The following is a 16,770-nucleotide window of genomic DNA, read 5'->3' as shown; positions in this document are numbered from 1 at the left end:
TTATTTCAAGAGCCTCTAAAGAGGTAATGGATTTGATATCGACTATCGTTTCTATTACATTTAATTGATAATCCTACATATCAGTAAAGCTTCCACGTTATCATTCTCGGCGAGCGATTACCGGCATATCGTACCAATGCCAATGCAGCGTCGAGCGTCCGATGGTTTACGATAGGAATTATAGAAATAGTTTTAAACTAGCGCTTTTTAGAACCATGGTCCTAAATGGCAGGGCTGCGGAGTCGATGGATTTTCGGCGACTCCGACTCCGACTCCGACTCCGGCTTTCAAAAACCAGCTCCGACTCCGACTCCGACTCCGGGCAGAATTGTCGACTCCGACCGACTCCAACTCCCGACTCCGACTCCGCAGACCTAGCAGGGCTGCGGAGTCGACAGATTTTCGGTGACTCCGACTCCGACTCCGGCTCGGGTTTCTAAAATCGACTCCGACTCCGACTCCGCAGCCCTGCTAAATGGTAATTCAAAGAACCTCTTCCCCTTTCAACTCACCTGAAAATCTTATCGGCCCCCTTGAGATCGTATCCATCAATATCTAGTTGTTTCTAATGACTTGAAGAGAAACAATTTTAGAGCGTTTAACAAAATAATTTCATAACCTATGAGCGATGGGAAAAGCCCAATCGTCCAACTCATAAAAGAATATTGGGACACAAACAACTGGAAACTGTTGGTACTTTCGCGCATAGGCGGCGGAACGGGGAGGGCACCGGGGCACCGTGCCCCCCTTTGATTTCGGCATTTTAACATGGGCTCTATGGGCGTTACATGGAAAGAATGGGACCAAAAGTCGGCAGTGCCCCCCCCCCCCTTCCCCTTAATTGAAGGTGTTCCGCCGCTACTGTTTTCGCGTACGTATTACAACGACGCTGGCAATCAACACGTTGCAACATACGCCCGAGATAACAAGTTTCAGATAACGACGCCGGCCAAGAGGTGCGCCGTCCGAAGGCTCCAGTTGAGCTGGGCGCAGGTACTAAATAGCATCAAAGGAAATCCTATATTCATCTCGCCGCATTTAAGCGCACCAATCGAAAGACGACAGTGTGACCGCGCTGACAGGCAATCAACCTGGCCACATAAAACTAGCTAGTGCAAGGAAGATGTCTATATAAACCACTGGACCATGCAAAGCGTTCATGTAAATAAAATACGAGTAAAGATTACGCGTTTGAGGGCAGACTGGCCAAACAGTGACGTTACTCGCGGATCTCAACACTGCACAACCCATTCATCAAAAAAGATCCCGTGGATCCCTATATACGTCATAACTAGCCCTAGTACGGGGGTATATAGCCATGGACGTAAATGGCCGGCTTAAGGCACAGGATCCCAATTGTCATCCCCATTACGTGGTCCCCAGAAGTCGCCAGACCGAGAGCCAATGGCAATTAAGCACATCTTACACGTGCCGACAAACGTGACAATGAATCCAATATGAGTCCGCCAATAAGCCTGCCTAATTCTGCATGTAGGCTGCTATTTACCACCACGGCGGAAGGCTAAAACGCATCCATACAGCTCAACATAGGTGTCAATTTCCGCCGGGTTGGGGGTGCTCAAGCTCTCTAAATTCCCCGCCGGCTCGGCTGGCTTGGCTTTGGAGCCCCAACAGACGGTGCGGGTCAAGGTCACCGCGCCAAACAGACTCTTAGTGCTCCCAGGCTACTCCCTCAGCCGCACAGACCGACCTGATGGCCGCGGGTACGGCGGCGTCGCGATCGTAACAAAATCGGATATCACATCAGTGCCCATCAAGTTCCCAAGTTTTGAGCGCGGCTGCAGCCAGCTCGAGTCAAAGTGGGCGCTGCTCAAGCTCGACAAAGGTCGTCAACTCATCGTATGTTCTTTATATCGCCCCCCTCGCCACTCCGAAACCGCTTTATGTGCCGATTTCGCCGACCTTGAAAATCAGTTACAAAGAGTACTTATCGATCACCCTATAGGACCCCGCTCGTCATCTGCGGTGATATAAACTGTGACCTGCTGAAGAAAGAACCCAACTTTCGTGCACGACAGCATCTCAGCAGCTTCCTATCGGACTACTCCCTAGACCAGCTAGTAACAACTTCGACTTTCACTTCCGGTTCGCTCCTTGACGTGTGTATGGTGAACAAAGTGGACCTCTTCTCTAACACCCGTGTTGAGTTTTGTCATTTTAGTCCGCATAAATTTATTAGCGTAGATGTCAACGTCCCCAAACTGCGTCCGAAGCCTACAATCATCTCAGCTCGTTCGCTCAACCGCGTTGATGTCACTGCCCTTAATTCTGATCTGGAGCTTGTCGACTGGGAGCCAGTGTTTACCGCCGCGACTGTTAGTGATCAGTGGGATGCATTCGTGTCCAATTTTTTGCCTATTATCGACGACCACGCCCCACTCAAGCGTATTACCATTCGGAACCCCACAGCGCCCCCGGCCTCTGCTGTCACACGGAACCTTATGTCCCAGCGCCGCGCCTCGCTACGACGGTCCGGTCGTCAGTCGACAGCTTACAAGGAGCTGAATCGCTCTGTTCGGGCCGCGCTGCGTCGCGACCGGCGAGAGGAGCTACAGAGAAATATCTGCGAGCGGGGCCCCAATAAGGTCTGGCAGTCTATCAGGACAGTTGTAGCAGGGAAAAAGGACGGTCCTAGAGTGCAGCCTAATTTACCCGCCGATGAACTGAACTCATTTTTCGTCTCTGTCGGACCTCGCATCGCTGCGGAGGTCCGGTCTCTTAACACCGCTACCGATCTGAACGTTCGCCTCCCCCGGGTCGGTGCATGTCGTTTTCAGCTCCGCGCGGTCACTCTCGGCGAACTTGGTCACACTATCTTCGGCATGCGCAACTCAGGCGCCAGTGGGACCGATGGCATTTGCATCCGAATGTTAAAGTCCGGCTTCTCAGCTATCGGTCGCATCATACTTTACATTATCAATACGTGTATTACCAACTCCGATATCCCCGATTCCTGGAAACATTCCACAGTCCATCCCATCTTCAAATCAGGCAGCCCCTCGGATCCCACCAACTTTCGACCAATCTCATTAGTCCCCGTGATTATGAAGGTTGTAGAACGCCTCGTACATCAACAGCTTTACCACTACCTCTCAAATAACTATCTCCTTGCCTCCTCGCAGCATGGTTTTCGCCCCCGACACTCCACAGAGACCGCTCTGCTGTCCGTCACAGACCAAATCCTCGCAGCCTCTGATAGGGGAGAACTTTCACTGCTGTGTCTCCTTGACTTAAGCAAATGCTTTGATGTCATCGACCACGAACTTTTACTTCAAAAACTGGCCATGCACGGGATCGAGACCTCTTGGTTTTCTGCTTTTCTCACGGGACACACCCAGAGCGTGTCCCTATCTAATGGCGCCGGAGGTAGAGTACTGTCTCGGCCGCTTCCAAATAATATGGGTGTCTTCCAAGGATCTGCCCTGGGACCGTTACTCTTCACCATATTTTCGAACAACCTCTCGCTATACGCAGGTGACGCCACCGTTTTCCAATATGCGGACGACACCCAGGTTCTAGTGAGCGGCCGTGCCGACGACCTCAGATCGCTTATCTCTCGCATGGAAGCTTCACTCGCATCAATCAGTGACTGGTTCTGTCTTCACGCCCTCAAGCTAAACGCAAACAAAACACAACTCATGGTTTTTGGCAGCAGACAAAATTTACGGAAGGTACCCGACTTCAGCGTCTCTCTTCGTGACTCTGTGTTGCAGCCAAGCGAGCAGGTGGGGAATCTGGGTGTTGTCTTTGACAGCGCCCTGTCCTGGGAAGCACATGTGTCCGAGCTTAGTCGTCGGTGTACTGGCTTGTTGATCGGACTGTCTCACGCACGAAATTGTCTCCCTGACGGTGTCATTAAAGTTCTCGTGACATCTCTGGTCATATCACGAATCAACTACTGCCTCACTGTGTACGGTAACGGGACTCAGAAAAATTTTGACCGACTCCAGAAAATTTTGAACTTTGCCGCTAGAGTGATCTTCGGACGGCGTAAGTTTGACCACGTCTCGGACCTGCGCGACAGACTTGGCTGGCTATCACCAAAATCCATGTCAGATTACCTGACACTCACGATCGCGCAAAAGGTCATTAAGCATGAAGAGCCCGAGAACCTCGCTGCACTGTTCGTCTCTAATCAAAATTTTCGAGACAGGCACACACGGCAGGATCATCTCCTTCATCTTCCCCGACCGAGGCTTGAAACCGGAAAACGGCGTTTTGAGTACCGCGCCGCGGCGCTGTTAAATAGCCTCCCACCCCAGGTAGTGCAGCTGCCACCTGCCAGCTTCGCCCGGTCTGCCAGGGCCGCGCTGATTAACAAATCCCCGCTACGCCGCTGACGAGTCTGTTTAGTAGTAGACGAGGCATGCCGCCAATAGGTGGACGATCTGTTTGTGCTTATGTATATATATATATTGTTTGTCTTATGTACATATGTCGATGATTATTGTCGCGACCCCCATCGATGGATGACTGTCGTCTAGTGCTGAGTGTTCTTCCCCCTGCCCGCATGACTGTTACCCATTATACTCGGATCTAAGCCGTAATCGCCACGCCATATGTGGAAGGCTTTTGGTGTCAATACATACATACATACATACATAAGGCGGCGACGGATTTGCTGCGCCCGGGCAGTGGGCACCCTCAATTCGGTGAAAATCGACACCCATGCAGCTCAACATGATAAAACGCTGCATACAAGCGCACGTCCTCGCATTTAATTGACGCATTTAACTGCGTCACTAACCTTGTACACTGTACAACACTGGTGAGATGACTGTCCGAAGGAAACTGCCGACTTTGGCTGGCAACATTCAGGGTTGGTGACTTATGTACTGAGTTCGGCTGGCTGACAGCGATGTGACTTCAGGACCGGTTGATGAACGGGCCATCCTAGCCCCATACTACAGGAGCCCAGCTGGTCTTGGCGAGCGGCGGCGACTGGACGAGGCTGGACCCCTATTACAGGAGCCCAGCTGGTGCTGACGAGCGGCGGTTACTGGACGAACAGGTCAGCCTGGACCCCTATTGCAGGAGTCCGGCTGGTCTTGGCGAGCGGCGACGACTGGACGAGGCTGGACTCCTACTGCAGGAGTCGAGCTGGTCCTGTCGAGGAAATAGTTCACCTTTAACATGGGATTTTAAACTGAGATAGCAGTCTGATAGAGCAGATTTGCGTATGCCTTATATTTGAACCGTTTGAGATATTCACCCTTTATCAGTGAATATTGGTGCTTCCAGTGCTCATTTACAGCTAGCAGAAACCTCTTCAACACACAGTGGCCAATCAGCGATGAGAGCACTTACAGGAACAGAATCCCTTGCAGCTGATAGGTTGTTCAGCTGTTAGTGTTCATAACTTTATTCATTAAAATAATGAAATCCCTTTAGAAGAAGTGTGTAATTCCAAGTTAGAATGCATTTAAATTTTATTCATCACATTTTTAACACATCTTGTTAAATTTTATTCATCAAATTATTCACAGAAGGTGAACAATTTCTTTTAACACTTACCTTGCTTCAATGGTGACATGTAGTTCTTGCAGCAGAGAAGGCACAGCATTTGGCTGCAACTTCAAATATTTACTTGTTGCTATCAATTATTCAGTTTTGAAATGCATACAGGTACAGCGAATCTTGGGTTCTCCTGTAAGAATGCCGACGTCACCGCAGAAGTTCATCCAGAGCTTGTGCCTGAAAAAGAGCCAGCTTTAATATATGAGTAAAATGAAGACTTTTGAATCATTTTATCATTATACCATAATCACATTTTTGCCTAATTTGTAAGAAATAGGTTTAGGTTAGCAGAAATAGGTAAGGTTTTGACTGGACCCCCTGGGTCACAACAGGGGATGACCCCCATGATTGGTGGGACCACCAGGCACCAGCACTGGCACAGTCCGTTCTGACCACCGCACACCTATCAGCCCGAGAGCACACTAAATTGCATGTCAAAGCTCCATTAATGCTTTTTTCAATTTTGGCCATCCATTTTGTTGGGTCCATCATGTCCGTCACCAAGCCACATTTAAAATGCGCTACACTACATCCCCCACCACCTGACCACACCAGGCCAAATCCGCACCGCGCTACACAAAATCCGCACTGCACCAAGCTAAATCCAACCCACACCAAATCCTCACTAGCCGGACAAGCCAGCACAGAGGAGATCTTGTCAAAATTGCCATGCTTTGCAGAGTGCATACTGGCCTACCTGAACCTGACCTTACCCAACATATGAGCCTGACTGTCCTAAGCACTAAGAGCTCATTGAGACCAGGCCCCACAGGCCTAGTGGCCTCCTAAAACCTGATTTCCATATGGTAAGGTGAGCTATTTGAGAATGGTGATCGGATATCAAGCGCGAGACAAGACAGCAATGGGCAGTGGGCGGTTCATGCAACCATAATCATGTTTCCTTACCACGCAGTGGCGGCGCCACGAATTTTCGCCAGTGGGGGCAAGATTGAGGTGACCCGACTGTTGTCTGATACGCCGATCTGCAAAATCCATGAGCATCGCGGGCCCGAAAGGGGGGGGGGGGGCGTTTTCGCCTCCCCCTGGCGAATATTTCCGATACCTCACGAACGCTTAGGGATAGAAAGACGGAACTTGCTGTACCTTATCCCCCATTAATTTGACATCTTTTGAAGCAAAAAATTGGACATAGCCTCCATGATAACGTCTCAGGGCCGATTTTTCTAGACTCCTGCACGGCAAACTTCGGCGTCACAGACGTGAACGTCAACCAGATGCCCAAAATAGAGCTTTAGAGATAAAGACAAATTACGAGCACGGTTGTGTAGCATTTGACCTAGAAAAAAGTACTTAAGTAACTTTGGTGACCTCAGGTCAGAGGTCAGGTCAACGACCCTGAGCTGGGACTTTAGTTTTTCGCAAATAACTTCAGCAAAAATTGTCCTAGAGCTACGGCAGTGGTACCTTCGCATTCGTCTTGTCGAGACGCGTCGAATGACATATATGTAAATTGTTTGGAAAAAGTCCAGTTTTATGTTGACCTCATGTGACCTCGAATGACCTTTGGTTGACTTTTACACATGAATGGTCGTTTGTGATGATTTCGTAGCCACTGGTCGCGATTCCGGCATCTATTTTGCTCTAAGCATTCATTTAGAGCATCAGGGTGGCAAAACATGTCTTAATTATTATGCCTGAGTTGAATAAGTGAAATAGTCTCTAGCAAGGATACTCTTGTGACTTTGACCCTGTGCTCTGTACCAGCCTTGTATCGTAAGCTTAAGCACAAATAGGGGTCCGCTAAGCTCCAAAACATTTCAAAACATCTCGGGATTTAGTATACAAGATATAAGAAAAAATGCAAAGTTTGTGGTCAGTTTTGCGCATGACCGTGACCTTGAATTTGAATGTTATGCACATCATCGGAATTCCCAGACTCTCTTCTTTCGTTTAACATCCATTTTAGCCGGTTTTGTACACCATGCCGTCCTCGGGAACACGTACTTTGAGACCACTACAAAAGTGCCGGTTTGTGCCTTTGACCTTGACTTCTGACCTTGAAAATTGACCTGAGGTAAAAAAAAAGTTTAGGTGCTTTAGAATCATCTCGTAGATACTTTTCGTTTGGTATGTACCATTTTTGTTTCCGTAGCTGCCTTATTAACCCTCGCCCGTAAACGGCGATCTGCCACCTTCGCCCATGCAGGGGGGGGGGGGGGTTGGTGCGACCCCCCCTTGGCGTTTGAAAACGGAGCGTCGTAGAGCTTAGCGGGAAAGACCAACGGATTGCTCTCGCCGAGATCTCGCGATTGGTGGTATATTTTTTGGTCCTAGGTCAATATTTGACCTACTTTTGACCGGTCAAAGGTCAAATTTTCGGAAAATAGACTTTTTTCAATTTTCGGCGGCGATTGCGGCAAAACGGTAGGAGATATCGACTTGAAACCTTCACTATCGTGTTCCTTGATCAATTCTCTATCGTTTGGTATGTATTTCGTTTCCCTAGCTCTAAAAATGGCGCGTTGGGAGCGCCGGAAGTCGGCAAGGTCAGTCGGCGGCAGAAATTCGAAAAATCAAAATTTAAATTTTTGAAATCTGATTGTATTTTTGGATTTGGGAGGTCCATTTGCTCCCTATAGAAGCTAATATTGCTGCATATTCCCATTGAGGTGACAAGAATTAGCAAAATAGTGGTTCGGGCGCTTTTCAAAAATAGTACCGGACGCTGTTCCTCTTGTGACGTCATAGCTCCGTGACCTGACCTGACCCGGTCAAGTTTCTTATACCATATGATAGCCAATACTTGCCCCAACATGCATGGGAAGTTTCATCACGATCCATCAACCGATGTCCGTACCACCGGCAGGAAACCTCGGGCGTTGGCACTCAGTTTGTGAAAATCCGGCCGGAGGCTGTTCCCTTTGTGACGTCATAACTCCGTGACCTGACATGACCCGGTCAATTTTTTTTTTATCAAAAGATGCGCAAGGTTTGCCCCATAAGGTACCCAAAATTTGGCGGCGCTGCGCGCCGCCGTTTTTGCACTATTTCCGAAAAGCCTCAGGGGGGGGGGGGGGGTTGCACCAACCCCCCCTACATGGGCGAGGGTTAACGTTGTTAGACAAGTGTGGGGGGAGGGCTACCCCCGGGCTGCGGTGTTTGGGATTACCACCCGGGCCCGGCCGAGTTAGGGTCCTGGGTCGCGAACAAATAAAACTATAAAACTAGATTGCGAGACACAAACCTGTGAAAACGTTATGTTGTTCGTTGAGATGTAAAATGGTGTATTCCTCACAACAATAGTCAGTACCTAGTTCTCTCTTTCCCGTAGTACGTATATGTGCGATTCTCTCACACACGATTGATACCTATACCAGAATAAGCTCCATTAGGGCGACCCACATACATTTCCAGATAACCCGAACATACATACCTATCTCATTTTGTTATACCTCCCTGAGCTCAGTCTCAGTCTAAGGGTTTTCAAAAGAGGGTGATCTCTTCTCTGGTCGACTTTTGACAAACTGCCTCTCAACCTCCTCGAGGTCAGGCTCGAGGGGCGAGGGCAGCCTTCTGGTGAATGAAAATGAGTAGGAGAATGAGTGGGAGTAGGAGATATGCGACAGACGGTCCGAGAACGAACGTCCTGCTGATGCACTTGATACGGGGACCGTCAAAAACAGGCGTACTATTATAACCGCCTATCATGAATGTTGCACCGGTCTTCTGTTCCCTTGTCAACGTCAGGCAAATTTTGTGGGGGCAAAAACATAGTCTTGCCCCCACGGCCTCCTGCCAGTGGGGGCAGTCTGCCCCCACTGCCCCCACGGTGGCGCCGCCCTTGCAAGCATCAAAGCAAAAACAAAAATGGCTACCTATCGAATTCAAATTTCACTGGAACCTCACCTGCATGGATTGGGAGAAAGGTACATCTTGATACATCTGCACGAAAGATACATCTTGATCCACTCATCTCAATCTTGTTTTTCTGCATCCAGGGCATGCAACACTTTTGGTATTTTTGGCACAACTTACTCGACTGCTGACCTCAAATGCAAATTGCAATCACGGTCATAAAATACTGGATATTGAATCGCAATGTATATTCAGTCGATGTACCCCTCGTTCGATGTCTCTCGGACGACGAAGATTGTACGTCGTCTGGCCAATCCCGTTCTAGGTCAACGGGGGCTCGGCTGCGATTATGGAATGTGATTGGCCGAACGCCGTAGAAGCTTTGTCGTCCGAAAGACATCGAACAAGAGTAATGTCGCTACTGCGCCATTGTTGCATCGAATTCGCCCCATAGAAGCACGTGTTAACTCTCTCCCATAGGGCCCTGGGTAAACTCATGTACACAATCAGCTGACGGCATGCCTCCCGCGTCTCCTGGCTTGAAGCTTCGGCTCCGTGTTACCTTATTATCTATGACCGTGGACGACGTGTTCGGAGTCTGGACGCATGGTAGGGACGCCCTCTTCGACTACTTCAATTTCCTAAACACGGTCCATCCCACCATCAAGTTCACCATAGAACACACCGGTGACACTGGAGTATTGGCGTTCCTGGACACAAAAATATCGATCTCTGAGTCAGGCGCATACTCCAGTGAGCTATACATTAAACCGATGGCATCACCAGTGATAATTCACTACCTTTCAGCTCTGCCAATGTCGACTAAGAAAAACGCCGTCCGCTCACAAACGTTACGTGCTATCAAAATCTCTTCCCCTGGTCTACCACGAGCCCGTAGCCTTAAACTCATCCATGACTTATTCACAAAGAACGGCTACCCGCCCCACTTAGTTAGCAGGCTCCAACACGAAGCCCAACGTGATAACCGCCTAAGGCCGACTAGATCGGGCTCTGCCCCCGTCTATCTTGCGCTTCCATTCATTGATGATGCACTCAGCCACAGGATTGAGGGTATCATTAGGGCTAGTCACCTCAACCTGAAAGTTGCATGGAAAGGAGGTCCCAACCTGAAACAAAAACTAGTGCGGGCGGCCTACCAACCAGCACCCTGCCCAGGTGGGGGCAGGAAGTGTCCATGCTGTGAGGCAGGGTTGCGTGGGAGATGTCATGAAAAGAATGTGGTGTACCAGATGGAATGTCAACTGTGCGCACAAGGCGAGTCTGTGTATGTCGGTGAAACACGCCGATCTGTCAGGCTTAGATATAATGAACACATGAGAGATGCAAAAAACAACAAACTAGACACCCCTTTTGGCCTTCACCAAACGAAACACTCTGTGCAACTGGACTGCTCAAACGTCTCAATCAAGATTCTGCATGCGTCAAAAGACGGCCCAGATAGAAAAATTTGGGAATCCATTTTTATTCGCGAACTTCAACCCACTCTTAACACGCAAACCTCGTCTTGGCCTATCATCTGAGTGGTCATTATATCTAAACTGACTGACCATGGAAACTTGTGTGCGCGGGTGTGCGCCGTGCGGTTGTGCTGTTGTACACTTCTGTTATCGTATGCATGCATGTACTTACCTCATATATGCTTATCTCCATATTTTTAATGTTGGTCGGGGGGTCGGGACCCATTATTGATGATGTACCCACGATGTATACTATCTCCGCTGAACGTATGACTCATGTTTTCGACATGACTATCTTGTTCTGCACTTCATGATAAATCTTTTATGTCTCTGTAAGTTTTGCATAGATGCGTTTTTAAAGAGTAGCTGGGAAGTGCGTGTGTGATTTCTGCATGTTCGTACCAATTCGAATTTTCTGTTCCATGCAAGTTTGTGACGAAAATGATCTAAATAACACATAACGGTTGATAAAGGCGCAAAGCCGAAAGCTCCCGAAACTGTATTTTGTCTTTTTGAAATTTTATATCTTTTGGCTAATATGAGAGTAAGGTTAATATCTCTTATTATAATGACGCATACGTTACATTTGCAAGTTAAGGCAGCTAAAATATTCTAATGGATCTTACAAGCTAAATATAACATTTTTTTGGAAGCCCGTACAGATTGTTTCTAGTGAGTTAGGTGATACAAAGTATAAAAATAAATGATTATTCTCTATCAAATTAAGAACAAAAGCTTTTAGCCACTAAAATCGAGTAGTAAAGTAATCTTGACTAAAATCCGCCCGACAGTCTCCAGAATCCTGCGTGCGGGGACACCGCAGTCTCGGTTTCTTATGTTATCGCAATGGGGAAAAATTGAAATTTTAAATGAGTCAGTATCGTGTTAGGAAGTGAGGATGCTTTCAAAACTAAATGCCTTTCAATTCAAATCCCAGAATATCCTTTCGCGGAAATAGCCCTTCTCAGCCTGTCGGCCCATTCTATAACGCTAAAAGTCTGAACAGTGAGCGTCTCGTGCGTTGCTCACGTATCGCGATAAAAAGGACGGTGTCATATAATCAAATGAACTTTTCTTATGCATAGAGCATTTGAAACCTCATACCAAACGCCTCCCTTTCTTGTTTTCTACTGCTGCCTTTTTCACATACCTACCCAATGACCGTTCCCTCGACGTTTCTTATCGACTGCCTCACATTCAACGGTCATATCCCACCCAAGATTCATCCCACATACGCTGAAAACCAATCGGAGGCACTTTCAATCGTCCCTTGAATAAAATTGCTACCTACACGCATTTCGAGGAGAACGAGGCCCAGAAAAGGCATGCATAAAACGATCGGTTTTGGCCTTCATGGAATAAGCCAGCAGGCCTAACATCATATTGATTGAAGAACATTTTCGAGGACATGATATCTATTAGATATTATTTTGCAAAGGTATTGTAAACATAACGTCCGCGTATCGCAGCTCTGAATCTGCTGGTGTCAGTCCCATGCAGTGCAGCCACCAGACCACCGCCCCGCCGCCTGCCGTTCGCTGATCATACAGGCCGGCTGTCCCAGTGTCTCATCAAACGATCACAGCTGACTCAGTATTTATAAAATGCCAAACAAAAACAGACACGCAATATTGTGGATCATGCCAGCTCTTTCAGTCATGCGCGTGGAGATATATCGGTAGTTTTCCTATCACAGATCACACTGAGCAGAGCAAAATCGTAGACATGCAGCAATAAATAATGCATTATCAAGTACACCGTCACCGATCGATGCATCGTGGAATACACCGAATATGTACATCACTGCTTTAACGTTCCCCCAGGCGGGTGGGGGCGTTTTTGGCCACACCTGACAATTTTGTGCATGCATAAATAAAACGACACGAAACTCAGTATAGCTTATGCATAATGCATCGATTCGCATCATTTGTGAAAAAAATGTAACCCCATGTTACCTAAGGTCAGGTCAGGTCACCATGACGTAGAAGTTTGAAACTCGAGCTGTTGCATGAGAGAATCAGTACCAACATCTTGAATATCTTTAATTTTGATATCGGTGACCTAGGGTCAGGTCAACTTTGCGACGTCTCCAGTTTCAGTCAGTATGAGGAACTCAAAAGGCTCTGCTTTTGAAACAAAAACACTCAAACATCGGGATCTATCGTATGCTCCTGAGGTCATCTCAGGTCATGTAACGTCTCCAACAGTTTATTTTTGTACATTGATTTTAGATGGAACGTGGCCAGAGCGCTAAAAACATCATAATCATAGGCGGCGGAACGGGGAGGGCACCGCGGCACCGTACCCCTTCGATTTTGGCATTTTAACCCTATTAGTGGCAGGGGGGGTTGTTTTTATCCACCCCTCAGGTTTTTCGGGAATATCTCCGAAACCGCTGTAGCTACGATGCTGAAATTTTCTGACTTTTCTTAAAACTAAATTGGGCTTATTCCCTGAAAATTTCAAGTTCATAACTTTACCAGGGGCGGCTCCAGAGCACTGAGAATTGGGGGTCCTATTCGTGAAGCGAGTCATTTGGGCGAAGATCACGATGCTGCACCAGTTTTACGAACAGTGAATGAAAGGTATCATGTGATAACATATACAGTAATTTTGCATCCTCTTTTGACACGTTTTTGCTATAATAGGCGGATCCAGGCGTCCAAAAAGGGGGGTTATGTTTTACCTCCCAACATAGGTGCCCTGACACCGCCTATGCATGACCAATACAATTGTAGTCGTTCTCTCATAAGAAAATTGTAACATAACAAGACCATTACCACCCTTTTTAGAAACAGTACCAACAAAAACCTTATTTGCTATACTTTTTGTGTACCCCCAATCTCAATGATCTGTATCCGCCTATGATTTTTGAAAATGCATATTTTTAGGATCCATGTGAATTCCTGGTTCATTCTCTATCGATCGGCAAAAGTTGCGTTAGGATTGGTTCAGAAACCTGGCCGTGATAAACAGTCTAAAATGTATCTGCAATTTGCCCGTTTTTACCCCCCTCTACCCCCCTGTTGACATTTTTTAATTTTTATTTTTTAGAAATGTAGATCACGTTGAGCGAAATCGAATGCCGTTTGAATTTTGAAAATCGGCCCGTTAGATCTCGAGACATCAAGGGGGGTCGTAAACAGCCCCCCTGCCACTAATAGGGGTATACCAGGAGCCTGCCACTAATAGGGTTAAGATTAGCCCTATGGGCGTTGCATGGAAAGAATGGGACCAAAAGTCGGCAATGCGGCAATGCCCCCTTAATTGAAGGTGTTCCGCCGCTACTGATGTTAATCTCAATCTCAATGTAACGAATCGACTGACATGCAATATGGCATTTTCTGCGACTTTGACCTGAGGTCAAATTTATTAAGTTGACCTTGTTAGGTCAACAAGACGAGAGAAACGCAGTGCCGGTAAAATCAACGTAATAAAAGGTTGGTATCAAAAGTATTAAAAGAAAAGACGATTTCCGAAGCACGCCGATTGTTCAGTTTTTGCCCTTTGGAGGCTTAACCCTAGTTGACCTTAGCTCAAATCTAAGAACCTGAAAGATTTTCGAAAGAGCTATCGAATTCGCTTTTCCGCGGCGCTGTAGCTTCATTGGTTCCCGAGTTATGAACCAATTTGTGAAGTTGTCAAAATCGGGAGCCAAAATTCGTCACATTTTACTTTTGGTGACCTCCAGTGACCTCAGCGACGAACTGATCGAAAATGACCTGTATGATTCTGAAGGAAAATAGCGAGCTATATACTGATTTTACTGCGTCTTTCCAACTTTGTTACATTCCAAGATAACCTGGTGTGGCCGAATACGCCTCCCCTCCCCCCCCCCCACAAAGTTGGCTGAGGGCCACCCGGGCGCGGGTTAATAACATGGCGCAACAGGTTTTGTTATCAACTTGTCCTTTTCACACATAGGCGACACCTAGATATCACAGCCAACGCCTATCACCAGCCTGGTGGTGGGCTTTGGCCAGCGATCGCCGATCGGGGCCAACGCGGGCTCTTTACTCGTCCACGATCAGCACGAATGATGAATTACAGCTGCTCCAGACCGCCACTTCAATCCAGCGTGTAATCCCCAGTCCACACCAGAACCACTAGTGAAACTCTACTGAGTGGGCCAAACTGCACTGCATCTTTGACCTCCTTTGCAGCTCTGGCTTTTCAGAATTTGAACAGCCTTCTCTTCCCCACCCTTCTGTGCTGATGAATGATGATCCTTTGAAAACCTGGAAAAAAAGACAGTACAGAGAGATGAAACTGTTTTGCTATGGGTCTGTTCCAGTCGCACTTCCTAACACATCTAAACTCCTCCAAGAGCAAGATAGAGGAGGCTGGAGCAGGGCCCTCCTTGGCTTTGTAGGGGCGAAAGCTGCCACTGGAACAGGGAAGCAATCTTGGAGGAGTCAAGAGGTGTTAGGAAGTGCGACTGGAACAGACCCTATGACAATGTCTGTGCATAGAACGAGCAGATGGTAGAAGTGGTCAATTGGTGAGTGGAACAAATGCAAATGTCAGGAAAGCAGTCATATTTTGTAATAGACATGATGCAGATGTTGGCTAGGCTGACAAGGCAGATATAATTACCAGCTTGTTACACTATAACTCATCATATTTTCATGTTAAACAGAGGGAATATAATGTAAAAAAGCCTCAGCCAGATGAAAGTAGATAATATAAGTTCTATAGAAAAATGTTGATGCAAGTAATGTAGGATTTGTGGTTCTTAAAGGCTAGGTGAATGTATTCCCTGTTCAACAATTCTTCAGCATTCCGACATTGATGTCAATGTACATGCATCAACATACCTGTTGTGAAGTAATTCTGGGCTGCTTTCCTGAGCAGTTAATGGCCACGACTGGAATCTTAAAAACACAGCTAATTTTACCATTTTGTTAACTATGACTGAGGATCTTCTGTGCTGAAAAAGAGATAGACAATAGACATCAGCTGATAGACATTGTACAACGCATTTGTGAAACAAGATCAATTCCATTTAGGGGTAGGTCTTAAGATAATGATGACATGAATGAATTTCAGTTTTCACTTTTCACCAGTCCAGGTACCTAGTGACAAAATGAAATATTGTAGGAGGAATCAATGCATGGTGTGTCGTTTCGGGAACTAGCGAATGAAGTTTAGTACCGCCGTTCACCAGTGGATGGCGCTAGCTGGTAGTTTCGGCGAAAACTCCGTCTGAGATGTTTGAAGGCTTCCCTTAATCCCTTGTTCAAACATGGACCCCGTCAGCCCCGCAGAGGTATTTGTCCAATGTACACCGCACCTGAGGACGGGTCAGCTGAGGGAGGGGAGTCACTATTGTGGCCTGAGGAATGCCGCGCCGGTCGGGGGACGGAGTCGGGAGAAGGGGGAGGGAGGCAGCGCCGTTCTTGCGGTGACGGGCTGGCTTGTCGCCTCAGCCTGGCTGGCTACGCTCAGTCGGCGAGGCGCTGCGCATGACCCGGGAGCAGCTGAGAGTCCATATAGACAATTGGCTCGTTTGTAAGCACGAACACTTGGAATGTTGCTGGTGCAGAATTTTAGCATAGGGACGATGTTTTTTTGTGCCAAATTTTGTGTAGGTAGGTACATGTAGGGAATTTGTAGAAATTTATTGTGACAAAGTTTCCAAAAAATCGGTCCAATTTTTTAAGATATCGAGGTTTTAGTGACGTCATGATTTGAGTTTTCGACAAAAAACGACACATGTTAAAAAAAAATCATGGGTATAAAATCACAGAATAGACATACAGACATGCCGTAAACGTCATTGGACTGCCAATACCTACCATGAACAATGAAATTGCCATCTGCCATCTTCGATTTTTGATTACGGAGCGAGCGAAGCGAGCGTAGTCTTTCCTTAGATTACAGTCGGGGGAGGTTTGGTCAATCGTTGTCATTTTTAGCACGTGCTATTTTTGTCACA

General features: G+C 47.2%; 1 protein-coding gene and 1 long non-coding RNA gene across 2 annotated transcripts in view; one reads left to right on the top strand and one right to left on the bottom strand.

Annotated features, from left to right (window-relative positions):
- The window catches only part of LOC122379335 (serine/threonine-protein kinase/endoribonuclease IRE1-like), a 391,361-nt gene that overhangs the window by 264,831 nt on the left and 109,760 nt on the right, over positions 1-16,770 (top strand). The window lies entirely within an intron of this gene.
- The window catches only part of LOC122379353, a 43,186-nt gene continuing 38,831 nt past the window's right edge, over positions 12,416-16,770 (bottom strand). Inside the window, exons 3-4 of the long non-coding RNA XR_006256168.1 lie at positions 15,650-15,762; positions 12,416-15,070 (exon numbers count right to left, since the gene is read on the bottom strand). This is a non-coding gene — a long non-coding RNA (uncharacterized LOC122379353). The remainder of the gene's footprint in view (positions 15,071-15,649; positions 15,763-16,770) is intronic.

This window comes from Amphibalanus amphitrite, unplaced genomic scaffold (assembly GCF_019059575.1).
Source record: "Amphibalanus amphitrite isolate SeventyFive unplaced genomic scaffold, NRLGWU_Aamphi_draft 000008F_arrow, whole genome shotgun sequence".
NCBI lineage: Eukaryota > Metazoa > Arthropoda > Thecostraca > Balanomorpha > Balanidae > Amphibalanus > Amphibalanus amphitrite.
This window is presented reverse-complemented; position numbering and strand designations above follow the sequence as displayed.